Consider the following 5,500-nt stretch of genomic DNA (forward strand, 5'->3'; position numbering starts at 1 on the left):
CATGCAGTTGTTGATCAGTCTCTCACATCGCTGTGGAGGAATKTTGGCCCACTCTTCCATGCAGAACTGCTTTAACTCAGCAACATAAAATGTGAATGTTACCAGATAAAAGATCCGGTAACATTCAATATCAAAAATAGAGAAAATCAGAAAGGGGCAAAGACTTTCACAGCACTGTATGTGGACTCAATAAAGCAATTTATAGTTTGCAGTTACTTGGAAGGAAATGGCTGACTTAAAGACACACAGAGCAATTTGACAGCTTCTGAGCAAAGTTCGGAAGAATCATATCATGCAATATTGCAGATAACTTTGGTATTGGACTGAGGCAAAAGCTGATGGCAGCCAAAAGCAAAGCTCTTTTACAATACACATTGAGGCGTGCATTTATAGCTGTGTGGTACACATTTTTTGTTGATTAACAGTATATCAACCGGTAGAGACTATGAAATATCTTAATAAATCCAGTCAAAAGGTAATAAAATTAGAAATGTACAGATGCGAACAATATAGCATAGCGTTATATCACCAAAATATTTTTTTATAAAAGGAGAATTACACAACCAATGCTGTAATCATCTGTTCAAAATTGTGGTTTGTAAATGTTTTGTTTTAATGGGGAATATACTAACAGCTCATATAACCAAGTTCCTCAGGTTGTGTTAAATGAATCAAAATAATCTGTCTATAGTATAATTAATCCTCCCAATTCACTGGGGTGAGCTAGAATCGTGATGTGCTGAAGAACATTAACACACGCCCATTTAATTGAAGTGAAACTTTGGCTAAATCAAACCTCAGGAGGACAATTACATTCATAAAATACTATTCCGAATGGCATTATTTGTGGATAAGTGTTTGTAGTACAGTTACATTAAAAGATTCAGACACTCAAAAGAGTGGATAAACAGGAGCAAACATTACATTGGCCAGTGACTAAATATTTTCTTATATTGTCTGACTAAATGTATGTAGTTGTGAAGAAATAAAGCATTTGCGTGAATTATTTTGCGTCCATAAAGCAAATGTGCCAAGCTCTGTTTTTCGCTGTATCTAGTCCATCTGACAAGTCCTGGAAGATTGTGTATCGCTACCCAGAAGGGTGCTCTCAACAGTCAGCCATATATCTGTGGTATTTCAGTGTGTCACCGATATAATAACCACAGGTTCCATGACGGTGTTGGTATTTTCAGTGTGTCACCGATATAATAACCACAGGTTCATGATGTGTGGTATTTCAGTGTGTCACCGATATAATAACCACAGGTTCATGATGGTGTGGTATTTCAGTGTGTCACCGATATAATAACACAGGTTCATGATGGTGTGGTATTTCAGTGTGTCACCGATATAATACCACAGGTTCATGATGGTGTGGTATTTCAGTGTGTCACCGATATAATAACCACAGGTTCATGGTGGTGTGGTATTTCAGTGTGTCACCGATATAATAACCACAGGTTCATAATGGTGTGGTATTTCACTTGACAATTTACACTGTAGTCCTTTCCAAACCGCTGCTCAGATGGGAAAAATAATAACTATTGCCGCAATCCAAAGAGCTTTTGAATATTCAAATCCAGTTTTGACACACAGTGGACGGAGCCTATCAACCAAAACATTCTCTTCACAAAACATCTTGAGCATTTACATATTCATACAATATACACACAGATCTAAAACATATTCCGAGGTGCAGCCATGAAGAACGTGTCAGAGAAAAATGTCAGTCTAATGTGTTGGTTGCTCCATAGGCTACATTCTATTTATCTCTGCAACTTCCTGTMGTGTTATACCTACTGAATATGGCCCAGTTTTCTCAACCAACTAAAGGAAGAACATCCTATCACAATGCTGTGTACTGTAGCCTCCCCATAACATGCCATTCCTAAATGCTATCAGAGYACCAACTTGTTTGGCAGGCTTCTGCATCAGACATTTGCCAAATGTATTGCTTGTGTTTGTTTAAATTCCTTTTCAAATTGTATGTTTTACAGTACAGTACCTACATACGTATACACACACACCAGTTTACAGTACATGTTCATACCTTTTCAACCTCATCAACACATCACATGCCCATTAGATATGCTGGGCTGTATGGTAAAGTTGCTTCAAAACCAAGTAACATTGCATTGTCCAATCTGTAATTCAACTCTCCTTGACAACTGAAGAACACCGTCTTAACCTCGGCACATACACTACACCTTAGAATTGAACTTGTTTTGCTTTATAAAGAAATGTCAAACAGTTTTATCAATACTGAAAACTACAAGAAGTTTCTTGTTTCTTGGCTCAATAAAAAAAACGAAGCGCTTTGTCAACAGTGATATCAAAATCTCACTATTTGAATCCAAATGTAAAAGTGACAATGGGCAATAAAACAGTCTCCAGTATTTTTTTGTTCTACTTAAAGTTGTGACTTCATTGTTTTTGTGTTAGATATAAAGTATTCAATCCACTGGTAAATTTGGACAGGGATCACGTACTGTACAACTTGTTATTGCGGAGTACAACAGTTATTGCGAAATATAAAATGGGACAAGAGGCGACTTCAGGACCACAACCTATTAGCCCTTCCATGGCAACATATCCATGCTTCTTATGACAATGTATATGGAAGAGCCCCTTTCACCATCAGAGAAAACTAATTATAAACATAAAATCCAAATATCTACACTGATTATGTATTCTATGAACAAATAAACCTTTTCTCATTAAAAGAATAAGAACACAATAACAATATAATCAATGATCATCGTAAGAAAACTATATTCTTATCTTCAAAATGACAATGAGAAGAGTATCCTCATCTCATTGCACAGTCCTCTGCTCATTTCCGTAAAATAATCGAAGGTTATTTACAACATACCATATTCTTTTTCCACAATATAACATTGCCGTGCTTCACGACACATATCCTCTGCTCTGACCGTCTGACTCTCTCACTCTGGCTCTCTCATACACACACACACGCACCCAGACGGTACACGCTCACTCATTCACACTTACTAAGTTCACAACATCTCGCTGCTAGGATCACACCCCAACCCACCAAACTAACCCAATGGTTGAGATGGTGAGAATTCATAACCAACTGCATTTCTCTCCAAGTTACCGCCTCAATCCAAAAATGTATACTTTGGTTATTTGAGGTTTGAAACACATCATCTATCCCCATTCAAAATGACGAGCCAGAAATTTCAGATGACAGTTTTATGCATGTTCACTTTGGTTTTCACAGATTCCACATACTGAAGTGCTTTAGAACAGTGGTTCCCAACCAGGGGAACTTGGCCTATCCACAGGGGGTACTTGAGAAGACTCATGAGACCATAGGCCTACTGGTAAAATGTACACGGGGTACTTCGGCAGAGAAAATTTTCAGTTGGTGGTAAGGTAAACGATAAAAGGTTGGGAACCACTGCTTTAGAACAACAGCCATGGTTAATAGGTGGGCTAACTACAGGCGATGTAAAAGTAGTGCCACTGTGTCTGGTGCACTCTCTCACTCTCCTCAGAATGAAGACCACACATCACTCTGTACACAGTGGGGCAATTTTCAGACTGTCTCTTTCACTCCAAACAGGTAGATGTGTAAACACAATTACATTACACCCAACAATACTGTACCCTGTGCCCTAAAGAGTCATTAAACCTATCAGGGTTGTGATGTTTCACTGTGGAAGCTCAATTTGTATTGGATGCATGTCTATATAATCAATAAAGATAAGTCCATCTCCAGGTTTTTGGTRCAACGGTTCCCCAAATTCCAGAATTCCTGCAAGAATGAGGAGAATTCCTGTAAGTGCTATGGATTCCTCAGAGAACTGCAAAACGTGGTGTGAAAATATAACAGAAGTGCCGCATTTTTCTTTCAAACCATTGTACCGTATCAGCCAAGCACAGCAGTATGAAAATAAATAAATAAATACAACATGACGATTTCCCCCAAATGCCACCATGACACTGTTGGGATTAATCTACCTGGTACTAAACTAATATCCCCCTTCAATGATTACGGAGCTGGGAGGGACAGACTAATACCTTGCTGTGGTGGAAATGGGAGGGACAGACTGTAATACCTTGCTGTGGTGGAAATGGGAGGGAATCCCTCCCATTTCACCAACAGCAAGGTATACAGTCTGTCCCCTCCATTTCCACCACAGCAAGGTATTACAGTCTATCCCTCCACATTTCCACCACAGCAAGGTATTACAGTCTATCCTCCCATTTCCCCACAGCAAGGTATTACAGTCTATCCCTCCCATTTCCACCACAGCAAGGTATTACAGTCTCCCTCCCATTTCCACCACAGCAAGGTATTACAGTCTTCCCTCCCATTTCCACCACAGCAAGGTATTACAGTCTATCCCTCCATTTCCACCACAGCAAGGTATTACAGTCTATCCCTCCCATTTCCACCACAGCAAGGTATTACAGTCTTCCCATTTCCACCACAGCAAGGTATTACAGTCTATCCCTCCCATTTCCACCACAGCAAGGTATTACAGTCTATCCCTCCCATTTCCACACAGCAAGGTATTCAGACCATCTCACTCCCTCCATTTCCACCACAGCAAGGTATTACAGTCTATCCCTCCCATTTCCACCACAGCAAGGTATTACAGTCTATCCCTCCCATTTCCACCACAGCAAGGTATTACGTCTATCCCTCCCATTTCCACCACAGCAAGGTATTAGTCTGTCCCTCCCATTTCACCACAGCAAGGTATTAGTCTATCCTCCCATTTCCACCACAGCAAGGTATTAGTCTTCCCTCCCATTTCACCACAGCAAGGTATTAGTCTATCCCTCCCATTTCCACCACAGCAAGGTATTAGTCTATCCCTCCCATCCCCCACCACAGCAAGGTATTAGTCCCTTCTCCCATTTCACACAGCAAGGTATTAGTCTATCCCTCCATTTCCACCACAGCAAGGTATTAGTCTGTCCCTCCCATTTCACACAGCAAGGTTTAAGTCTGTCCCTCCCATTTCCACCACAGCAAGGTATTACGTCTGTCCCTCCCATTTCCACCACAGCAAGGTATTACAGTCTATCCCTCCCATTTCCACCACAGCAAGGTATTACAGTCTTCCCTCCCATTTCCACCACAGCAAGGTATTACAGTCTATCCCTCCCATTTCCACCACAGCAAGGTTATTACGTCTTCCCTCCCATTTCCACCACAGCAAGGTATTACAGTCTTCCCTCCCATTTCCACCACAGCAAGGTATTACAGTCTATCCTCCCATTTCCACCACAGCAAGGTATTACAGTCTATCCCTCCCATTTCCACCACAGCAAGGTATTACAGTCTATCCCTTCCCATTTCCACCACAGCAAGGTATTACAGTCTATCCTCTCCCATTTCCACCACAGCAAGGTATTACAGTCTTCCCTCCCATTTCCACCACAGCAAGGTATTACAGTCTATCCCTCCCATTTCCACCACAGCAAGGTATTACAGTCTATCCCTCCATTTCCACCGCAGGTG

General features: G+C 40.8%; 1 protein-coding gene and 1 long non-coding RNA gene across 4 annotated transcripts in view; one reads left to right on the forward strand and one right to left on the reverse strand.

Moving 5' to 3' along the window:
- Window positions 1-1,080: 1,080 nt before the first annotated feature.
- Window positions 1,081-1,413, forward strand: LOC139024158 (uncharacterized). The gene is made up of 2 exons (XR_011475451.1): window positions 1,081-1,166; window positions 1,267-1,413. It is a non-coding gene; the product is annotated as an uncharacterized lncRNA (long non-coding RNA).
- The window catches only part of cdk16 (cyclin dependent kinase 16), a 28,162-nt gene continuing 24,049 nt past the window's right edge, over window positions 1,388-5,500 (reverse strand). For 2 of the 3 annotated variants that reach the window (XM_024137126.2, XM_024137128.2), the window contains one exon: window positions 1,388-4,085. The gene's annotated coding sequence lies outside the window, so the exon portion shown is untranslated. The remainder of the gene's footprint in view (window positions 4,086-5,500) is intronic. The other variant, XM_024137127.2, reaches the window with a different exon arrangement.

Source organism: Salvelinus sp. IW2-2015, unplaced genomic scaffold (genome assembly GCF_002910315.2).
Source record: "Salvelinus sp. IW2-2015 unplaced genomic scaffold, ASM291031v2 Un_scaffold1113, whole genome shotgun sequence".
NCBI lineage: Eukaryota > Metazoa > Chordata > Actinopteri > Salmoniformes > Salmonidae > Salvelinus > Salvelinus sp. IW2-2015.